The sequence below is a fragment of the Chelon labrosus genome (genome assembly GCF_963514085.1).
Source record: "Chelon labrosus genome assembly, chromosome: 6".
In the NCBI taxonomy this organism is placed as follows: domain Eukaryota; kingdom Metazoa; phylum Chordata; class Actinopteri; order Mugiliformes; family Mugilidae; genus Chelon; species Chelon labrosus.
In genome coordinates this window covers 17,585,411-17,609,914 of record NC_140342.1, presented here as the reverse complement: position 1 = coordinate 17,609,914, position 24,504 = coordinate 17,585,411, and the positions used below count along the sequence as shown (strand labels likewise).

The following is a 24,504-nucleotide window of genomic DNA, read 5'->3' as shown; positions in this document are numbered from 1 at the left end:
TGTCTACTTGCAGTAGCCCTGTAAACAATGCAGCAGAAGGCTTGAAATCCTTGAATAATATGCAAGGGCCCTAGGTGATTCCACGTGACCTCGGGTCAGTTTATAATTAAACCCCAACAGAAGCTGCCCTTCATTGTGCTATGTTTAAAGGTCACACATAGGATGGGGAAATACATTGATGGTGGAGTAATAGGAATGATTCCAGTGAGCAGGCTGACATGGTCTCTGACCTCCTTTTCCCCAAACGTATATTTACACAAAATTAAGATCTTTTATAAGAATGTAAGTTTGTACAGAGCCAAAAGCCTTTTACAGTAAAAGACCAGAAAAGACCAGATTAAAACATGAGGCAGGACAAAGCTAAACAAAAGCAGGTCTTAATAAATCACTCTCAAGTGCCGGCCCATTTTAGTTCCAATGAAAGAGAGTTTCAAAGTTTAGGAGCTACTAACTGAAGCGAGGAACAACCAATAAACCCTGACCTGAGGACCTCATATTCCTTCTGGTAGTATAATGATGCGGTGCTGCACAGCATAAATGTACAGAAATCTAAATCGAAATGAAGCAGTCCAATTGCAGCTGTGTCTGCTGCTTCATTCTCAAATGAGAAAATGAAAATTTAAGAATGTGGACTAAAAATAATTATTATAATTGATATTGAATAAAATAGTTAACCTAAGTTATGTTTCAAAGTGCCCCACAGGTTTGTGCAAAGTCAAAGTGAATGAGCCTTAATTCAGTTACATTTTTTATTTATTTTTTTTGCCTCGAGCGTCATTTATCTTGCTTTTATGGAACTGCTGAAATGATGTGCAATAAAAAAAAAAAACTTCCTCCCAGGAGCTAAATCATTCATGTCTAGACAACATTATGTCACAGGGATCCATTTAAAGACCAAGTAAACCTTCTGCTCGCTTTTAAAATACTAAAAACCCTCTTCACAGAAAAGGTTGACTCAGTTATGATGTTTGGCACTTTTGCAACAAAGGAGCATTGGTCAAAAATAATTTATGCATAGCAGATGTTTTTGAGGCGATCTCTTAGTCTCTTGTGTTCAGCTCATGTTAAATATATCCTGATAGTTTAGACTGTACAATTATTCATTTTTAACTGACAGTATGCAATTATACATGAAATGAAAGTGCAGTTTTATTTCCTGGTGGTAGGATTTGTGAATACTAACTTGTGAAGTAAAGGTCTGTACAACTTGTACATTCTTGTAACCGTTTGCAATGTCCTCTACACCTTTAACAAAAACATACATGAATGTATGGACAGATGGTGTTGAAAATAATGAAATAATTTCACATTAGTTCACTGACTGTTTTAAGCCTCATTACTTAGCTTTTAAACTATTTTATAACATAGAATAAAGATGGACGGCGGAACTGCTGCTCAAAAGTGAAGCCAAAGCAAGTAGAGCTCCCCCTGGTGACTGGCTGCAGTATAGGTCATAAGCTCCACCTCCTCCATGTTAGCGGATGGGACCTGGGCCAAACTAAAACACTAAAATACACATCATATAAGTTTTTTCTCAAGAATTATTAGAGCCATTTTTGTATATTTGGTTTGATTATTATTATCATTTGAACTGGAGCATAACTGTTTAGGTGAAGTTTACAATTTCATTTGACTGTTTTGATTATTCATAGTTGTGATGCCGCCTCCCAGGAAATGAGGACAAAAGGGGTGAGTGGCACAGGTGTCTCAGATGAGACAGGGGAGAGCCATAATGTTTTTTGACCGCTCTTCCTTTTTGTTTTTGTTCTTGTTTTTTCTTCTTATTGATAATGATTGTGGACACTGAGAACCAGACGAAAATAAAACGCCATATATAACTCAAAAGAGGCAGTGATTGTTTTACTTGGAGCGCGTCACGACCACAGCGAACCCCTGAACAAAGAACGGTGTAGAAGCCAGTTGCCGGTTAAAACGCCGTCACAAGAATGGATAAATTTTAATCTGGGTTCCTTTATGACCTCACAGACTATTAAGCGTCTTGCTTTTGGACTGATCCTTGTTGGTCGACCACACCTCTCTGGAAGGTAACAGCCGTCTGAAATCTCTTCCATTTGGTCACAACCTGTCTGACTGTGGATTTCTGGATTCCAAACTTTTGTAGAGATGGTTTTGTAACCTTGTCCAGCCTGATGAGCAACAACAGCTTGGTCCTAAAACACATGTTGCGGAGACCAGAATGTGACAAATCCCAGATTTTTCTTAAACAAAATGGGAACCTCTTTACATTAATTGAAACCGCTGGACTCCAATTTGGCCTTGAGTTTAATTTGTAATCCTACAGGTGCACTTACTTTTGCACCTCACAGATATGTAATAGTGGCTCATTTTTACTTTCAAGCGCCACTGTATATGCACACTGTACTGACTGCAGCATCAGGGATGCACACGGGTACCCAGTCGAATGTAAAGACAACAGCGTGTGCTTGTCTACAACCTGCTTATGCATGTGTGTTTTGGAGCATTCTTACCTTATGATTCAATGAACTTTGAAACTTCCCCCTTAAACTACTCTCGGAAATAAGCGGTATCTTTCATTGACGACTCCTAAAATCGTGCACTAGTTGTTGCAGCAACAGAGCAACCACTAAGGCCATCAAAACCTTCAAAATACCACCTGTTCTTGTCCGATTTCAATGTGCATTTCCTAAATAAATATTTGCATGATCCTTACGAAATGGATGGAATATAATACGAAGCCACTGCTGCTTGTGCTCATGTTTATTTGTTACAGGTAATGTAGGTGCAGGTTGTCCTAGCGGTAATCAGCACAAAGGACCTTTGTGGCCAAACCTTGTGCTGAGCGAGCCAGAAAAAGGTTCATGCATGAAGGACAAATCTATTATTTTTGTTTGACGGCTATTTAAAATTCTGCTAACATGGCAGCAGTGCTGAGAACAGGATTATGTCCATGAGCGCAGTTATGTTTAGGGGATTGTGAAATGTGCAACACCACATACGAGCTAATGAAAAAAAAAAAAAAAAAAAATAATCCAAGCAACAGATGGATGCACATACACATCTATCTACACTGTCTTTATCTTGGTTGATTTGTAGAATAGTTTTTATTTTAAAGCAAATTTTATGGAGTGATATGATAGTACTGTAAGGTTCAGGCTCAGTGAGGTCTCTCCCAGTCTGGTAATCCATCATGGAGGAGGACAAGAAAGAATGGCCATGATTTTCTGAATTACCTCCTCCTCCGACACACACACACACATTTCCCTGAGTCATCAGTGGCCAACACAGTCTCTCTGGGAGATGCCAGGTGGTGAAAAGTGAGCAGACAAAACAAGGGGAGGAAGGACAGGGACAGGGTGCAGAGAAAGAAATTAACTGGAGGAAACTGAGAAGGAGACAAAAGGCAGGAGGACAAGCAGAGACACACTGACTCGCCTCCGAAACACAGCAGTCAGGGTTGAACGCCTGCTCCCTGAGCAACAGCCAAAATGTCCTAAATTGCTGCAGATTGCTGAAATAAACACCTTCGCACAAATTTGCTCGGCGAAAGTTACCCATACATGAGGGCATCTGGGAACGTTTCAGGGCAGCCTGACGCATGACTTCAGCTAGACGGTGAATGCAGTGGTCAAGGTGCTTGCCCCGACTTAATCCCCATTAGCTCTGTCACACCTCCCTTGTGTGAGCGGTGAGTATATCGCTGAGCTGAGGCCTTTCCGAGATGTGCATGTAAGCATATTATGCTCGCAGGGACAAACATGATAAATTCCCTCACCAGAGTACCGTAATGAACTTCTCAACTATGAACTTTACTAGAAAGACTGATTTAGCATTACGTCATCTCAACTCGCTTGCTAAAGAGATGGCGATGGAACTGTAGCGTGGAACTGTTCACATGAGCGAACAAGAACCAAAGCAATCCTCCATACAACACATTAGGTAATTATTCTTGGGCCAAATGTTTGGTATTTTATTCTTTTTACTTTCACTCCAGCGGGCGCTATGATAATATTGACGATTTACAACAGTGCTGCACTAACTCTGAGCCTTCTCCTCCAATCGTTTTATTATTTATACTGTGTACAAAAACTGTAGACAAAACAAGAACAATAACTTCAATAAAACCGGAGAAAAAAGTTAGGTCTATGTACAGCGCAGTATATCCCGTAGACACCCTAAGATGAGCTCTCAGATCCGGGAAGTGAGATATTTAGATTTGTATAAAAAACACACACACACAAATACACACAAAGACATAGAATAGACGCGCACCGACACAACAGAACACAAGAAAGTGCATAAGAGTCAAAGCCGCATTGCAGCAGCTGACACAGGGGCATGGTGCGGAGGCTTTGCAGTTTATTTCCTATCTGTCAAAAAGGCTGAAACATCTTGTGAAAAATATTTTTCCCCTTGTTGACAAGTGTATTTTGAAGTCCTTTTGAGGTGAAACACATTCGTCAGCTGCTTTGAGCAGTATCTGGAACTTAGGGCCGGGTAAAGAGTCTGAAGTGGTGTTTATTTGAAGTCCCCTGACAAGTAAGTGACCACAAAAGGTTTCAGTGTTAGGACCAACGCTGGTGGGTGAGTGTGCCTGTTTCCTGCACAGATCTCTCACAAAGAGATGACCATCATAAGAGAGTAGATTCAGTGTTCAGCTGAAATGAAATAAGTAGAGTCTGGCATCGACGGAAATACAGCGTATACTATTGGCTCCTCTTGCCAAGATACTCCCAGCTTGTTGCTTGATGACATTTCTGTAGACTATGACTTTTCTTATTTTACATTTACTACATACTACTTTTGGTAAGTGAAAGTGAAAATGACCATACTGTCTGATTACATAAACCGCTTTAAAACACTACACAAATGACCTGTTGTCATTAGTTACAAAAATAAACCAATATCCAGTAATGGCTAAAGGGAACGCTGAGCTTTGGTTTATAGCAGGAAATGAACAACAAATAAACCTATCTGAAAGACAAGTGTTTTGCCAACCCATCCATCCACCCCAACCTCCCTCCATTTAGTTGTGTTTAAACTATTGCTACCATCAGAGAACAATGAAACAAAACTGTTGGACGTAAAAGGCTGCTTAAAGGGGAATTACCGTTTTTTACAACCTGGACCTTATTTCTGACTGTTTACTCACTCATATAACTTTGGTGTCATTTGCAGACGTTGCAGACGTTCGGTAGATATTTAGATCCGCGTATATCCACATAGTGGGAGTGAATGGGGCACCAAAACACAGCCTCTAAATAACGCATTATCTGCCGTGAAACTCATTCATTTCACCAATATTTTGTTATGGTACGCTAGTGCTATTCTCCGTTGAGACCAGAGTTACCCGTTGTCTATTTGCGGACGTGCAGCTGTTTGTTGTTCTTTGAAATTAACGAGTTTCGCGGCGGATAATGCGTTATTTAGAGGCTGCGTTTCGGTGCGCCAGTGACTCCCACTATATTGATATACACGGATCTAAATGTCTCCCGAACGACTACAAATGACACCAAAGTTATATGGATGAGTAAACGTCATATTTTATGCCAGAAATAAGGTCCAGGTTGTAAAAAACGGTAGTTCCCCTCTAGCAAAAAAACCCATAGAGCAGTCTGTGGTAGGACAGTCTTTGCTAATGGTGTTTCGTCTTTTCCTAATAATATATTTCAGTTGCATCAGTACGGTTGCATAAAGAGGCCAGAGTCCCAGTCTTCAACTTCCTTTGAAATGGGTCCACCTCACTGAACACCTCCACACCTCAGCTTTCAGTGAGAACAGAAGGTTAGCAGCACGCTCACGATAAACTCAAGAGATCTGTGATTTCCCGTAGATGTCCTATTTTTAAAGCCACGTATAATTATTGAGAATATATAATTTAGTGTCTTTTATCAAGAGCCAGCTTGTGGGTGGCTGGCAACCTATTATCAGGTCTAATTAACGTACAGTTAACTGTGTACTGGAAGCTGGCACAACAAATGCAAAGCTTCACAGGAGGAGGTTTTTTTTATTTTTTTGCGCAGCATTCATTAAGAGCTTCATTGTTATTTATAAGATAACACAATTATAGAGTTGTTAAGCACTATAATTACTAAATAGAATGGAAATGTGAAAGGGCAGAACTCCTTTATGTGATGTTATTTCACCATCAGATCAGTTTTGTTTCCGACGGCAAAATATTAATATGACTCAGAGTCAATGCAAATTCAAACATCTCGATGCTAGAAATTCAGGAACAAAGCAGGATTTCTGTGCAGCAGGTTCTTTCTCCAGCTTGAGTGGATTTACACGGACATGAGTGTCCCAGTTTTGATTGGGTTTCTAAAGTATTCATGTTTGCGGATGAAAACATCACGCCACCTACAGAAGCCTGAGGCCATGTCGGCTGGAGCACTCTGATAGAAACGCGGATACTCTTGCATTTCACAGGTCTTCTCCGGGTTTCTGAATTCTGCCAAATACTTGAACTGACAGGATTCGACTGTAGTTACAGTAACAGAGCACAATCAGAGAGGCATAAAATTAGCTCTGTTTCAAGTGAAATCGGTGCTGACAATTATAACCTCCATCTCTCAGCGAAGTTTCATTTAACTCTTAAACCTTGGCTGCAAGACTTCATTAAAGATCAATTTAACGCTTAAAAACCTTGACTGCCCTTCTACCTTTAGCGTGGAAATCAGGGTCACGCTTAATCTCAGATGAACCGCGGCCCCGTTTAAAAAGACTCTTGGCCAAATAGACTCCATGTACACACTTTTTTACACGCCAACCACAATTTTGTTGTTTACTTGTATGCGTTCTTGGAAATCAACTCTTCTATTCCAACTTTCGATTCAAGACCATTCCACCATATATCAAAAAAATGTCATGTCATATATCTTGAAAGCCTGCTCATCTCTCCAAACACACAGTACAATCATTCTATTTGTTGAATTTTTTAAAAGGAAGCTTCTGCCGCGCCGCACCTCCGTGTACTGCGGGCCTCTCCTGCTGAGACCTTGAGAAGAACAATATCAGATCCATTTTGCCGAATCAATCTGCATTCTTTTTTAAAGACGCGTTAGCTGCAATTGACAGAGAATCTATTCCTCACAGATTCACTATGGCGCTTCAAGCCCAAGCACATCCCCCTGGGTTTCCTCATCGGGACGTTCAAGGCCTTTCTCATTTCACAGATATCCTCCGACTGCTGACACAAAGGCATAGATAAATGCTGAAGGTCAGTCATCTCCGAGGGATGGTTTTATACCGCCTGATATAAAACAAGCCATCACACCACGTTCCACGACCCGTCATGTGGCCGCCACATTGCCGACCACCTAAACATCCATCATCAACAGCGGAATCAGGACCATCGCTGTCCTTGACGTCAAACTACAACGTCAATTGTCTTTCCAAACCATCCAGCAGGTCACAGGCCTGAAGGAGGAAACTGTGATAACATTTTTTATTTTTATTTGCAGGCAAGCATGAGCAAGCACTCCAAAACAAGACAAATACCTACACAGACTGAAAATAAAATGTGGCTACGCTGAACTGTCAAGTGTCTCTTGCAAAACTTGTTGACTATTAAAGAATAATGGCGGCTTATCACAGCCTTGTTTTCTTATTTTCACCTTTCCCATCAGTAATAATAACACAAGAAAAAAAGAATACTCTGGGAACAAGTCCAACAAATCAAAAATATTGCAGTCGGTGAGACAAATTATTCACAAACCAGACTACTTGGGGAAACAAAGTGAGTAATCTGCTGATTCTTTACTAATATTTCAGCTTTAATCTGTTGTTCTCAAGCAGCATCCTCCAATCCAAGGCTGATTCTGTTAAGCCATGCAAGTACACATGTAGCTGCTCAAATATGCACCTGAGGCAAGCTCTAAAAACGAGTCAAACCCCATAGACATCCTAATTTCCACATTCATAACTGTAGTGGATATATAACGTACAACTGCAAATAAATACGGGTACGGTTACTTTGAGAGTCGCCACGTCGAGCTTCAAAACTTCTCTTCAGTAATCCTTCGGGTGACGTCACGTAGGGTTCATCCATCTCTATACACAGTTCAGCACATAAAGATGAATGTTACTCTACAACGACTGTGCAGGCCTTAAGTTGATTTCCCGTGCAATAGGCGACTACATGCAACTGTGCTCACTGTCGATTTTACCACCAATTAAAAGATAAACCTAGATGATGTGTTTACAATTTGTCCTCAAGAGTTTCGATAAAAAAAAAGCTTTGATCAGCTGTGCATGACACTACCATAACTTTTGTGAGAACGGTTCAATTAAAACTGATGGAAACTGAGAACAGGAACAATAGAAATCTGACTCACACTACAATAAAAGGGTTACACATCTAGCTCTCGTGCTCTCCAACCATTTCCATTTATCTCGATAGCAATGCGTTCCTACTGCTCAAAACATTTGACAGGATCTCATTCACATGCAGAACGGCTTCATTTACTTCTGGGGTCGTACTGTATTAAAGTGAGCGTTGCGGTATTGTGATTAATGTCACATATAGGGGGTATATCTCGTGATCCAACATTGCGTAACAAAGCAAACTGTACACATTAGCAGTACTTTAACGTACTAACATAATAGACAGTGCTTTTCTATAGAGGAAGCAGATTGTCAACAGCCAGTGGAAATACACCGATCAGGCATAACATTATGACCACCTTCCTAATATTGTGTAGGTCTGCCTTGTGCCTCAAAAACGGTTGTGACTCATCAGAACCAGGGGCCTTTCTTTGGGTCCTATGAGTTGAGGGGAGGGGCCTCTGTGGATCAGACTTGCTCCAGTGCATCCCACAGATACTTGATCAGTTTGGGAGTTGTTCCTAAACTGTTTTTGTGTGTGCGCCTGTGTCAGGCTACATCCTACCACCAAGGAGTGTCATTGCTATGGGATGGGGGTGCCTGGTCTGGTGTAGGTGGGTGCTACATGTCTAAGTAACATCCACACAAATTCCAGGTCCAAAAGTTTCCCACATGATGGTCAATGCTATTTACTCCTCCTGTCAGCGGTTTTAATGTTGTGGCTGATTGGTGTATATAGTGTGGTGAATATAAGAGCTCCATATACTATAGCTACAGATGCTACACTTGATCACGTAGTGTCTCTGTAAGACTCGTCTGGCAGGCTGAAATCCAACACTACCACACAGACGAGACGCAGTTTTGCAGAACCTAATGTGCCCGAGAAGTGAGATCACACACACACACAGACACAGACAACACAACTCTGAGAAACGGTGACAGTACTGACAAAGTTTCTCTAGCAACGAGAGAAGGAGGAAAGAAAATAACAAAGTGCTCCTCTTAAAACAGACAGAATAGAGAGTTCCAGGATGTCTCACTTATCTCTGCTCTGCACAGCCATTAGGAGAAAACGCCAATAAATGGGAAGCATTTTGAGGCAATTTTCTCAACAATTACTACAAACAGTATTTTTTTCCTCCATTTTACTTTTGTGTTTTATGGCTTAGCACAGTATGTTTTACACAATGATCTCATCCCTGCTGGTGATCTCCAATACTGCTGACATTATTATAACCCATTTCAGTGAAAGCTCTTTCTCTTCTCTTTCTTTTTTTTTGTGCCAGTAGCAGGCTCAAAAGATTAAGTGCAGCGGCAGGGCAGAAGAAAACAAAGAGGATCCACAGAGATAACTAAATGTGGATGTTTGCCTTTATAACAAAATGCAATAAGAGAGACGTGTAGGTTGCAGAGTATTAAAAACATGTGGGTCATTCTCTAACCCTCGCTGAATAGTCCTCCCTGTTTCCATCTGTTCGGTTGGATCTCTCCAGCAAGAGTTGCCTTCCTGAGATTTGCATGCGCCCCGTATCCACAGTCATTATTACATTTGCATTCTCCATTAACATTGATTTCCAGTGCCCAGACGGAAATCAGATTGCCCGCTCATGTCTCCTGGACAATAACAGTATCATTTAAATTGTTTCCTGCGATGGCCGACGTTTCCGAAGTGAAGCCGTTATACAGAACATAAAACACAGTCGATGAAGATTAGTACAGGATGTTACTATTATGAGACAAAGAGGAGCTTTTAAATCTGATGCCCTGCTCAAACAGGCATCGGGAACACTGCATCATTCATTTCAGGGTAAGGTTGAAGCACTGAAGCAGAAGCCTCTGACAAAAAGTCCAAGTTGATAAAACTGTAACATAAATGGGCTGATTCTTTACTTAACAATCCTCCCAAAGCAGGATAAAAGTTACTGGGGTGGTGATAACAAAATCCCGCCTCGTAATGTTAGAAGGCATTGTACTGTGTCTTGGTATCAGTTCACTGTCTCACCTGATAAACATCAAACCACCACAAACACATTTTTTGCTGCAGGTATAATAGTCACAAAACACCTGCCTGATTGCATTTTAATTTTCTTTTAATTTCTTAAAAAACAAAGGCGATGCAAATGGGCAGCATAAAATCAAGTCTGATGACTTCATTAAGAACATCTCAACACTGGCGTTTTTATTTTTATTACTCATTACGTTATTATTTTTTGGATTAAGCTATTTAAACGAAATCCTACGGTGCAAACTGGGGACATGGTGTTCAGACTGTTACCCAACAAATTTGTGGAATTGTATTCCTGAATATTTAAATTAGCAGATCAATTACACAATGGTAATTTTATATTTTGAGTACAGTACCATCCAGTCTTATGTACTAGAAGGTTGATGTCAGAGCCCAAAGCTTGTTACATACTCCACAAGAAGCAAGACATTTGTTCTCGCTCCCAGGGCCGCGAGAACAAGAAAAAAGTTCTGGCTAGGTAATTCATACTTCACGAGAAACTCAAGGGGCGAACTCCAGGGTATAGTCCTCATACAGTAGGGCCCTCCCACTGCAGCACACGTCACACGCACTAAGCATTAAACGAAAAGAGGCAGTTTTCTTTGTATTTTCTCATGTTTCGGAGCCGTTCATTCAGCATGCACCCACACACCAACCTCTACCCCGCAAATATTAGCATCTGGTGGCTGCTAGCATTTCCACTTTTCCACATTAACCACACCCACTCCAATTTCTGACCAATCACAGAATAGTTGGCGGACACAACACGAGAAAAAAGATCTGTCCGGTTGATGTGTCGAGAACAAGCTACAAGAACTCCCAAACGAGGGCTACGAGAACAAAATTACGTAATTTTGTTCTTGCAGCCCCGGGAGTGAGAACAAACTTCTCACAAAGTATGTAACAGCCTTAACACTGCACACACTGAACGAAAGCCGGAATACAAGTTGGAAACCAGTCTTCAACTAATCTTTTGCTATTTACACATTCAGTCAGTTAAAGTACTTAAACCAAACTACTTGTCTTTGGAGACACAGGATAAACACTTTTGCACAGAAAGACCCTCTAGGCTGGACCCCAGGACCATCTCTCTGCACTTCTACTTCGCCCATTCAAACCACCACTCTACAAAATAAGATGCACATTTCTGAGTAAACCCAACATCTTTGACCTTAGCAGCCAACGCAGCGGAAGCATCAACCATTTAGATGAGCCCACATCCAAACATTATTTTTAGCAAAGTAAAGTCTGTTCAGTCACCATTAACGTGGGAGAGTGCTGTAGGTGCATTATTAATTTTCTCCCACAACACTTACGGGCAGGAAGGGAGGAAAACATTTATTTGTCGGGCCTTCTCTGCCAAATCAGGGTGCAGCAGGGAAATGAAGCAGAGCTCCAGCGTTCGGTGTCAGACTGAGGCGAGAGCCGTGGGAGAACAGCAAGAGGAATGAATGGGTTTGAATCGGAGTGACATTTCCAGGCCGTTTAAACGAGGGCTTGTCAAGGTGCTTAGAAGGTTTCATACAGCTGTTCTCAGCTCTCTGAATAGCAAGGTCGTCGAGTTTGGCTGTTTGGCTGACGGCTAGAGAGGAAAGTGTGAAGAGTGAAGGGCTGCGGTCCAAACACAACAACATCGTAGCCCTGGGTGAAGGTGGGAAAAAAAAAAAAAAAGGAAAAAGAAAGTGATTTCAGTGCAGTGGGAACTAAGAAACCCCAATATTTTATTAAAGAGACCTGTTATACTCTCTCTGAACCATTCACACATAAAGAAGGTTTAAATCCTCTCAGTGCTCTAATGACCGTCACGGAAACATAAAGCCTTGGGCAGAAATCTTGGAGCAACTTGGAATACCTCATTAGGGACTACAGTGTGTTTGTCGGGAATAGGGACATTTGAAATGCCATGCTTGACCTGCTACCACCGCAACCCAACTTCCGGTAAGATGAGGAAGATGGATGACAAAAAAACAAACACCTCTAATATCATGAGTTTTTAATCAGATTTAAAATAATGTAGACAGAAGCTGACAGAAAAACCCTAAAGAGTCAAAGTCCTGGCGACACCTTTCCAGGGTTTCCCACACAATGTTAATACTATGGCGGCCCACAAGGGTCTAATTTACTTCGCCATGGTCTCACAACAAATCGGAAATATTTTATTCAAACAACGTTGTGCCTGCGTTGTTTTTCCTATTGCATGAGAAGCTATTTGTGTTGTTCACTAATAAAAATTTACGTTACCGCCACTTTAGCGCTAGCTAGCAAAGTTAGACTGAAAGTCAACAGTTTACTACAAATTAGATTTATTCGCTGACACTTAATCTTACATACATTTGCCCATAAACAGCCACATCTCAAAAACATTTTGTTTAGTATTCCTGTATGAACTGCACACACTGCCGTTATTTGTCGCTAAATCCAAGATCCGCGTTATTACGGTAATTTAAAGCCGGACTGATGCAAAACTCTTAAATAATCTTATCCTTTGTGCCATATACTGTATTAACAGTTTTTATCCCAACAAACAAACAAACAAACAAACAAATAAACAAAACGCCAGGGCCTCATGAAATTTTGCGGGAAACACTACTCTCCATCCAAGTGGCTTCTGTAACTCAACACTAAATCTCTCATTCAGCTTTCTTTTGTAGTTTTAAAATTAATGTTGGAGTTAGGGATTTTAAATATCCTCTCTGAGAATTATCCCGTGTGAATTACAGTCATGAATTATGCACACATTACGTTCGTGACGACAAAACCTGCCCCAGAAAGCTCTTCCATACATTAAATATTGGTTTAAGTCGTTTGCTCCGTGTTATGTGTTTGTACATGTCGTACTGTTTACTGCAGAGTCTACGTGCAGCTCTGTGTATTTATTTTGTTCTTGCTGGCTCATGTTGTACGATCGAGACTGTACGTTTGACTGAGAACAAAGTGAGGCAAAACTCCCAAGGTTAAATAACAGCCACAGTCGCTGTGCTGTGCAGCTGGGGAGGTTTTTGTTCGTTCAGCGTGGCGTTAATGGACGTTTGATTGAACGGGAAGCTCAGGCAAGAAAAGGAACATTAAATTATGCATCACTAAAAAGCTGAAATGTGGATTTGTGGTTTCACCAGGTGTCACTTTCTGCCTGAGCATGTTAAGTAAACACCCAAGGTAATGTTTAGCATTTTTACTGGCAGGTAGGTGACCCAGAAGAGTACTTTAGAAGCATGTGTGGCATCTATGATGATCCATCACACAGATTTAAATGGAAAACCATTTGGATAAGAGAACACCTGCAAAATAGTAAAAGCTATTCTTCCTGTGACTGCTGAGTTAGGCAGATTGAAAACCTCAGGAAGGAACTAAGTCTCTGAAACCCAGAAATATTACGGCAGGTAGATGACCAAAAACTGGAATAGATGTTTGATTCTGACGTGCCTGAAACAGAAGGTAAAATATACTACTTCAGCATTTCAGTCTGAATTCTACAGAAGTGCACTCAACTTACCAAAAAATATATATTTCTATAATTATAATAATAATAATAAGTCACAGTAAAGGCTCATTTAGGGTACTACGGGACATAGCATATTTTTTGACAGTTGGGTTAATTTTTGTTTCTACTTCCTGCTTCACTTTCCACTTCCTGCTTTACAGTCAACAATGGCGACTGAAACTTTTACCGAAATTTCACTGAAGACGAGTCATACCAATGTTTGTATCTCCGAACCTCCTCAGTTAACCTTCCCTAAATGTGTTCCATCTTTATTGATCTGAAAACAATCAATTTGGAAATTGCGGAGATGGAGAAGCAGCAGGAAATACGCTACAACCAGGCAGACCAATCGCAGCTCTTGCGGTCTGAGTCGCTGCGGCGCCAAATTGACAGGTTCGTGTATATGGGCTTGAATTTTAATAAATGTTCTTTGGAAAATGTCACATCCACATGTCTGAATAAGTGCATAAACCAGATGTTTAAGAGGACAACAACATGATCCCATTTGAATTTTTGTAAAAATTAAGTGTGCAGAATTTGGTTTAGGAGTTCCTTTCCTTCATGTAGCACTGGATTTACTCACAAATATCACTGTGTTACTCTGACACTATGATGTGATAAACACACTTTTAGATTGGTTGAGATGTAGTAATGCATTTTAGGTATTGTGTCTATTAAAACTACTATTTTATACTTTCTAGATACGAACAAAAGTCTTTTTATACATGTTGTACATTGTGCTAATCTACAAGCAAAATCAGAAGGATAAAATATAAAATGGAGCTGCAAACGAAAGTCTTAGTCGATAACCTTCTCCAATAATGTGAAAACAAATTCAGTTTAAAACTGCAAAACAACCTTTTAAACCTGTTATTAGTCAGCCCATATTCTGAGAGCCGGATCATTTGGCAAATTAATCAAACATCGTGACCGACAACCTCGCATCTACACAGTCCCAACGCAGCTTAAGGACATTTAAAAAGTCATTCCAGGAGTAATATTGAAATATCCAGGCTGTTTTGTTTTTCAGCATTGTCCACTGGAGGCTGTCTTACTGGAACCCTTTGACAATTACTACTTGGAGGAGAGGAGAAGTTTGCAGCAAAATCTATAATTCATCACAGCACCAGCCTGTGCAATCACATCAAGCACTTTGCACCAGGGACTAAATGGGGTCTAAGGCTACAGAACATTATTCTACTGTACAGTTCCTCTACAAAACAGTAGCAGCGCTTCAGCAAACACCGGAACATGAAATTGCAGATTGGGGGAGGGCAAGGTGAAGGAGGTAGCTGTTGCTCATCAGATCAATATCTTATTCCATGGTCAACTGCACACAAACTCCCTCATCTTCTTTTCTTTTCTTTTTTTTTATATTTTCAGTTTCTGGTAGAAGACGTCAGACAGTACATAAGCCATGAGTAGACTAAAGTTGTGGTGAGAGGGAAAGAAGCTGAAACGGATCCTGAAGGAGAGGAAATGAATTCAGATACGAGCGGCCTTTTTTAAATTCTGTGAGGTTTGTGTCTAAATGTGTCACGCAGACCTGCACCGCTACCCAGTAGATAAGAAAACAATGAATGTTCTAATTAAACAGGCCTCATCCCGTCTATCATGTGAATACAAAAGTGCTGATAACAACAAGAGTTTCGCTGGGTGAATGTTCTTTTTAGTGGAGTGGGTGTGTGGATTCCTCAATCGCATCGCTTCTAGCAACTACATACAAAAATCAGGCATAACATTTTTTGTGTGTGTGTCTGTGTCAGGCTGCATCCTGCTGGCGATGGCTGCTGCCATCAAGGAGTGTCATTGCTATGGGGTGGGGGGGGGGTGCCTGGTCTGGTCTAGGTGGGTGCTACATGTCTAAGTAACATCCAAATGAATGCCAGGTCCAAACGTTGCCCAGCAGAACATTGTATTGTCACAAGATGGTCATAATGTTATTTACTTCTCCTGTCAGTGGTTTTAATGTTGTGGCTGATCGGTGTATATCTTTATATAACACAAACTTTACCATACAGTACAAAAAGCTTCGCTGCACTATCACTAATTTTATGCACCATGGCGGTGTGATCCTCCTTTATCGTTTCCACTGTAGCTGCTGTTTCTTGTCAAAAAGGAATAAAGTTAAAGGATTGATGGATGTTTCCCTTTACAGTAAGCATCGATGGACACTGCGCTCTGGTCTCTTGAAATCTGATGAAATCATTGCAGAAACAAAAGAGCAACTGTTCTGTACAAGCACAAACATCCCGGCTTCGAGTCTGGCTGCTTCTATAGACCACCGAGCTACCCCGGTCTGCCTTAATGTGACCTTCACCATGAATCCCCAAACAAACACAGACAGAAACACACAGAGCCTAATCCCTCCTGATCCTCTGGTGTCCACGCAGAGCCGGACACTGCTGGAGCTGAAGGGAAGACATGAATAAGAACAAACCATGTTAAGGCTGACTGGACTCTACAACGCAACCTGACACTCAAAACAGACTCAGAGGAGCTACTGGAAAGTCAGTGTGTGTGTGTTTGTGTGTATGTTTGTGGAGATTGTAGGGAGAAAAATGGGTAGCAGGTCATATCTTGGTGGATTAGTGAAGCAAGGCGCCCGGCAGAAGCTTACAGTGCTGCATGTTGAAACCAGATGTCAGTGTGTTGCTTTCTGTCCTGCCTTCCCTTTTTTGTCCTCTTAAATTTTCCACTGGAGTTAAAGTGCCACAAAAATGGAGATTAGGACTACTTTATGAAAGCACCTCGAAATGTTGCCGTTAGACAGAAGACTCTAAGAAGTGTGTTTTATTTAAGCAGTTTAAACAAAACAAAACAAAAAAAAGTGTTGTGGAAGCATCTTGAGAATGTATGATGTAGATGTATATGACCACCAGTTAGGAGCATATTTACTCAAATATTTAGAACAATTATATTTTTTAGTATTTACTTGATTTTGTCAATTTTATGTGAAATTTAACAACCTGGACCTTATTTCTGGCTTAAAATACCAGTCATTTTTAGTCCTTCAGAAGATATTTAGCTCCAGCGGAGCGCCGCGTATACCCATATAGTGGGAGTGATTGGGGCACCGAAACGCAGCCTCTAAGTAACGCATTATCTTCCACGAAACTCGTTCATTTCACCAATATTTTGTTATGATACGCTAGTGCTATTCCCCGCTGAGTCCGGAGTTACCTGTTATCTATTCGTGGACATGCTGCTTGCTGGTCTTTGGCCAGCTGTTCCTCTCTCTGCCTCCGCATCCTCCTTTCAACGAGCTCCTCATCCGTATACTCTGGCTCAAAATGGTAAGGACGTCAATCATGAACGAAGTTGTTGTCCACAACCTCAGAATCGGAAAACTTCGGAATGAAAGGGGAATAGCACTAGCGTATCATAACAAAATATTGGTGAAATCAACGCGTTTCGCGGCAGATAATGTGTTATTTAGAGGCTGCGTTTCGGTGCCCCAGTCACTCCCACTATATGGATATACGCTGATCTAAATATCTGACAAACGACTCCAAATAACAACAAAGTTATACGGGTGAGTAAATGATCATACTTTATGCCAGAAATAAGGTCCAGGTTGTAAAAGACAGTAATAGTACCCTTTAAGATTGAAACGATTTAATCATGTCACCCCACACAAAAAGGAAGCGTCTGATGTTTCACTAACAGGAGAGAAAAATCCAAAAATAAACACATATGCATAACCGCCCGACATTAATCATCTCACACCCTGTCAGATTTATTTTCCGACCTTTTGTAGGGGGCCTCGTTCCAAGATTTGAAGCCACTTGGCTAAATTACCTCCAGTAATTGAATATAAATGAGTTAAACCTATATATGCCATTAACTAACACAATGCTGAACTATCTTCAGTATTATCAGTCATTAATTCTACTTTCGATACTTTGAGTACATTTTGCTCATTGTTGGCACAATGTAAAGGTTCTGTACTTTCCCTCCACGGCTGCAGATATCAGGAGAGAATCAAGAACATTATGTGATGTCTGCCTCGTACACCTCCTATAGCTGCAGAGCATTATACACATTATAAATCAATAATGATGTACAGCTTTCTAGTGACCTAAAGCTCCTAAAAAAACAGCAGATGGCTCTTCCTGCTTCATCACTTCTGTCGCTCACCTCCCTCTTTCTCTTTCTCACCTGCGTTTTCTTTTTGTTCTGTTCCCCCCTCACCACTACCACCACCACCCACCCACCCACGCCCCTCTCTGTCTCTCTCTCTCTCCCTCTCCGCCTCTCTCTCTGGGCTTTTCTCCAGTTTACACGATGAGCCGATGGCCAACAAACAAACATTGGCCCCGGTCCTCGGCAGGCAGTGAGGACACAGAGCAGCAGGGCAGAACAGCAAGGTTGCTATATCACTTTCCGCATGATGCCTCTGCAACGCCTACTCACTGTACCTCACCGGCACCAGCTCCACTACTCAGAGCGACATGATAGCTGATTAAAAATGCCCGACTCAGGCAAAAAAAAACACAAGCAGAGAAATCACTCTCCAACCTGAAAAGCTCTGACAGTACATGACTTCTGCCTTTTAGAATAAATGATTACTACAGAAATGCTCGGCTAACACAATAAGGAGGCAGATTAAAGGTGAAATTATAGTTTAAAAGAGGTTTTTGTAATGTTATTCTAATTCAAGTGACTTTTCAGGAGCCTTCAACTGTTTCCATCTACAAAGAAAGGTTGTGAAAATATCTTTTAAACAAGTGATTCGCTTTGGGATTTTCTTTATTTACATCATAGACTGTATAAATATGGACAATGTGTCGCCACGTCCTTGCATTGGCCAAACTGCTGCTATTTTCCTGGGGATACGGCCGGCGCCATCTCGCGACTTTGGAGCCAGAGTCTACACTGTACTGTCCGAGAGTGGAGCAGCGATATCCGTGACCTGGTACCAGGGGTCGCGTTAACCGAATATTTTCTGTCATTGACCGTTTTTTTTTTTTTTAAATGTGACAGAAAAATCTGAAGGCCATCCATCATTTTGACAGATTGGAATTCACACCCCTGACCACTTGGTGGCGAGTGACGTTATTAATTGGCTCTTGTCTCTCATCGGAGTTTGCGTTCCAAATATCACGGAATTTTTGTCGGTGCAGGATTTCCTGGTACACCGATTACACTGATGCACACGTCAGAGCTCGGCTAACCATAGACCATAGACATGTATACAATATATATGTATATATGTCTATGTCTATGCAGCTAACGGCTACCAAAATAGAATCTGCATACCACCGAAGCACTTCAACCCTACGGTACCGTCTAAGAGCTGTTTACGCTAGCAGTCCCGTTCCGAGTACGGACAAGACGTGTCGGCAACACAAACTTTTTTTTTTTTTACCATTTAAAGTCAATACTGTTCTGAAAAAAGTACAAGCTAAAGTAAAAGCTAATGAAAATTAAATGCTATCGAATATGTCTTTACTATCATTTTAAAAAATTAAAGTGAAAAATAGTAAAAATAGATTATGACGGGATTTTTATGACCTTGTCAGTCAAAATGACCGACAACGAAAAAGTCTAGCGCAACCTCTGCCTGGTACACTTCCTCCAGACTCACTTGCATTTCGTTTAATTAATGCTCTGCTCTACTATCACAGTCTGACGGGCCGCTTTGGTCGCCATTATGTCACATCCTGTTTCTATAGCACCAAATAACTAACTAAAACTAAACCAAAATCCCCAAAATTTTGGTTTGACCCATCCACTAACATGGAGGAGGTGGAGCTTATGATCACCAGGGGGGGCTCTACTTGCTTTGGCTTCACTTTTGAGGAATAGCATCCATATTTATACTGTCTATGATTTACATGGACAATATTTCTTCAACTCAACTGAAATAATTCTGATCAGAGTTTCCAGTGATCATTTCCAAATTCGTGATCTTTTTCAGCACTGCCCAAATCAATTTCAGCTTTGCTCATCTTTTCATCTTTTGTTCGTCCGTCCCACCAGGAAAATCGTCATCCTACTCTCCACCCAGAGAGAAATGATCATATGAAGCGTTGAGGAGCTAAGTTACTAGTTAATAGCTAATAGCTCCGATTGGTTGTAGGGCTTTGTAATTGCATGCAGAGGTACTTATTTTTCTCTGTATTGGTTGAAACAAGCCCCATAATTAAGTCCAAATGGTGTTTTCCCACAAATTATATTCTGATAAGAATTTAGTCCAAATACAATAGATGTATCCAGTACTAACATCGTTGAGGCCAACAGTGAAACAACATTAAATACACTCAGTAGCCATCTTGTTCATTACACAGTTTTTTTTTTTTTTAAATATATTTTTTTGGGCTTTTGTTGCCTTTATTATAGATGCAGCTGAAGGTAGACAGGAAAGGGGGGCAGAGAGATGGGGGATGACATGCAGTAAAGGGCCACAGGTCGGACTCGAACCTGGGCCGCTGCAGTAAGGACTCAGCCTCGGCACATGGGTCGCCAGCTCTACCCACTGAGCTATCCCGGCAACCCAGTTCATTACACAGTTAACTACAATCCTGCTTCCATGAAGGTTATAATGTTCACGTTCTGATTCGAAAAAACACATGTTGACGAACGGCTTGGATTGTGTATTGTACCTCTGACTGTGAATGGTTGTAGCTGCATCTCTGACCCCCTGCTGTACCTCGTTTCCGGTACATATCGGTAATCTGTAATTTCTTCAACCTCACTCAATATCGAGGCGCTTGGGCAGCCTTTAATATACCTGGGCCAGCTGCCAAGGTATCGCTTATGTGGGAAGGACATTCGTTCATCTGTGTGTGTGCTCACATGCTGGTATAGACACATGTTTTTTTTTTTTTAGTCTCCAAGGACATCTTCCGTCCACAAAATACTTGATTTTACTCTGAGAACGTGACACCCATTATCTGTTACCCAGGATTAGATTGGAGGGGGAACGTGATCACAATCCATCACCACCGCTTCGATCCCCGTTACCATGTGTTAAAAGGTTCCAGACTTACACTCATTTAACGCTCGAACGAGCACGATAGAAAAGCTCCCACGCTCCACCGTCCTCTCTTAAAATCGTTGGCGGGTGTAAAGATTTAATCGCCCATCGTGTCGGACACATCGGGACTTCTTGTCATCGAAATCCCACCTCTGTCGCTTTGACTCGGTTCCTCTCAATCTCTCCGCTCGTCCGTCCCGTTTGTGCATCTACCTGCTGTTCCTGTGACTTCCTGTCAGCTTATCTGGCGATCAGAGTATTCGCACGTCCTGTCTGACATCTTTAAAAGGAATTCAGAGACTTTTGAGGTAACAAACTCGAGCATATAGTTGTAAAGTAGTTTTATGGGGGTCAAGATTTACAGAGATCTCCAAGTATAGATTGGGAGTGCTTAATTTTTTGTTTCCTGTGTGAAGTTCTACAGATAAAATGGATCAGCTGTTCGTCAAATTATTCGCTACGTGACATCAACGCTGCATATTTTTATACAGGCTTCAGTTTAGCATTTCACATAAAGAAACCAATGTTCACAGTTTATTTCCAATATGAAACTATAGATTCAACTGAAACTGTAAGCTTACAGCAAAATGATCCTATTAAAATGGGTTTTCCGTTTCTTTTTTTCTTTTCTTTTTTTTAAATGAGCAAGAGGTGAATAAAAAATGCGTAACCTGAAGATGTCTTTCCATGCCAATTATAAAATTAAAATCAGCACAATTAGAATGAGAAACCTGAAGTTTCTACCCTCAAGCAGAAGTTCCTTTCCAGTCAGTCCATTTGGAAACAGTTCTTAGAGACGGACTCTCCTCTGTCATGTGGAGGTGAAGTACATCCCTTCAGCTGTGGTTTTTAATCCACCGGTCTCTAGGTGAGTTTAAAACTAATTCAAAAGCAGAAGGCAGAAATTAACCCCACTACAAGTTGCTTGTATGAAGGCATGTGCGCTATCCAACAAGTTCAAGTATATTTTAAAATACTGTACATGAAAGTAATTTCCACTTCAAACAAAGCCAATTCCGAGCCTCTAATAAATCAGAGAGGAGAAAAAATGTTGATGGTTTTCCAGATGATTGCGGCCCGGCAGTGAAACGGTGTCTCTCTGAAGTGGAGGTGAAAGAGTTGAAGTGGTGTAAAAATTATACCTTGTAATGAGACGTTGGTGTAACGGAAGATCCACAGTGTGGGGACGACTGCTTGTTTAATGAACAGACTGCGTTACCTAAAGGTTTAACTGCAAGTGGGAAAAAAAAACTGTCCTTGAGCAAGGAAGTAAATCCCTTTTTGCTCCAAAGTCGATTTTTTTTCAAGGTATAATATGTAACATTTAAATGTCACAAACCGACTAGACTGTGAGTACTTGCATTATCCCAAATGTTTTCCAATAATGTTCACACACAAACCTGTAATTTTATGCAATAACGGTGAGAATGATTCCTTGCCGCTTTTACGCCCTTTAGTTGCAGCAACCTTTAGCAACACTAATGCGTACCGTAGCGTTACAATATTATAATAATGTTCAGCTTGGTCGTTTTAGTATGATGGCTTCGACCATGGATAACAGTGCCGGTTGCAGCACATTTTGATCCATTGTCAAGCCTCGATGAAAGTTCAATTTAGGAAGGTATTTATTGTCATATGCCGCCTCCTCCTCCTCCTCCTCCTCTTAGCTTGGAGGCTTCTCCTTTATTCCCTTGTGTCTGTGAGTCTGTGAGTGGAGTCAGGTGTGGGAGTGGTCCTACAATCTGCCAACAATCGATAATCACCGCTGCTACAAAGCCTCAACGCCACAACAGCGCCAGACGGCATACCCTAGTGTATAAGCTAGTTTTCTAGTAGTCACGGTCCAGCCTTTTGTCTTCTAAGCTGCAGAAATCATTTGTACTCTTTTCTTCATCTACCAACAGATCTCCTGTGTCCAACTCTTGCAAACCCTGCCAAGCTCTGTTTTTCTCAACTTCAGACACACTTGACTCATGGCCTCAAACCCTTGCTCTGACTATGCAAATAAACACCTGTTAAAATCCTTAATGAGCGCAAACTCATTCTCAGTTTAAGAATTACTTCTCTTGTTTGGTGATCTGTTTGCCAAGGGCTGTACAGACTAGTCGCGTCGGCATTTTGTTGACTTCACTGCCATGCCGTGACACTTAAAGAATCATGTTGACTAGTTACCGTTCGTGAACGTGACAGTGACAACACTGACGCCTCCTAGAAGACAGGTGAGGAGCCCAGTGCAGCAAACTAGCAACAGTTCATCAAGTGTGTGGAAATACTTGACGCCCATACTACCGTGACATGCAAAATATGTAAGCCAGTGCTGAAATACAACAAAAGTACTACTGCAATGCACGCTCGTCTGGAAAGGCATCCACTAACGCTAACAGAGGCTATTGATGGTGTTGAGTTGCAGCCTGTTTTTATACGGGCTGTACATATCTGCAGCGCATGTATGTAGTGAAGGATCTGTCTGTTCTCAGCATATGTACTTAGGTCAAGAATATAGATTTCATCGTTGCAAAGCAATTGCGACTAGTCGGTGTCGACTCCACTTTCATCACATAACAGTCGACTTTAAAAATCCGCAGTCCCGCAAGTCCTACTGTTTGTCCAAGGTTTCCGAGCAAGACAGTACAATAATTAAAATCTCCTGGAGCTAGAAATCTCCTTTTAAATTAAATCGGTGAAGCATCTTTTCTTTTTGCAAAAGTCTTGTTTCGTTTGTTTTAATTTTATTGTTTGCAAATGGAAAACGGAAAGGAGCATTTACAGTCGTGGTGGAAGTTTCGATGAGTGACGAGCTGAGAGTAAAAGAAACGTTTAGGTAGAAGAAATGGCTCCAGTGGTTGCACCCACTCTAACAGCCAGGCTTTTAGAGTGGGTGCAACCACTGGAGATATGAGATCTGAGATGCTTGGAAGGAATACGGGTGTTTATACGTGCCCGTGTAAGAGAGGGAGCGGAGAGAGAGCAAGACACTGGAACATTGCCACATCAAGAGTAGAGCGCAGCAGGGCAGGCGGAACCAAAGGTCTGTTCCACAGGGGGAGTGATTAAGGCGTTGCGCGGGGCCCACGGGGGAGCGAAAGGGCAGAAAGGAGAGCTCATTACCCATAATGTGAAAGAAGAGGAACTCTCGCCCATCGCAGCGTGTTAAACTTACACACATCATTACTTAAAAATCGTCCGCCGAGCGAAGTGTAGTGGAAGCAAATAAGTTGTTTACTCTGAAGATGTGTGTTTATTTTGGTTTGAAGAGACAGTCAATGAAGAACGAATAGGGGTAAACAGTTTTTTCCACCGAATGAATGAATTAGAATACCTGAGGACGGCTGCAGAGCCCTCATTTTTCTTTCACAGAACTTTAAGCTTAACACGAGCTGATGTTCATGACCCCTTGTTATAAGTATAATGATTTTTCTTTATCAAAAAACAACTGTTATCCATTCAGCCTACTCACACTGGAGCTCAATTTCAAGATTTCTTTGATGGATGTGATGCAGCGATATGAACAAGTCTGTTAACTGATTAGCTATTAAAAACAACAATTTAGAAAAACAAATAAATATACTTTTTCACACATTGGTGTCTGCGTGAAGTCGTCACCCGTTCATCAATCAATTACCTCAGAGAATCAGGTGTATTACGTACAGATGACCGACTAGCAGAGAACACCTGTTTGCCTACTCGTCTTTAACTGAGAACTGTGGAGCTGACTTCATTCAGACGCTTTGT

General features: G+C 41.3%; 1 protein-coding gene across 1 annotated transcript in view; it reads right to left on the bottom strand.

Moving 5' to 3' along the window:
* Window positions 1-24,504, bottom strand: part of b4galt2 (UDP-Gal:betaGlcNAc beta 1,4- galactosyltransferase, polypeptide 2) — a gene marked incomplete at its 3' end in the record, with an annotated part of 159,184 nt that overhangs the window by 66,102 nt on the left and 68,578 nt on the right. The gene's annotated exons all lie outside the window — the stretch shown is intronic.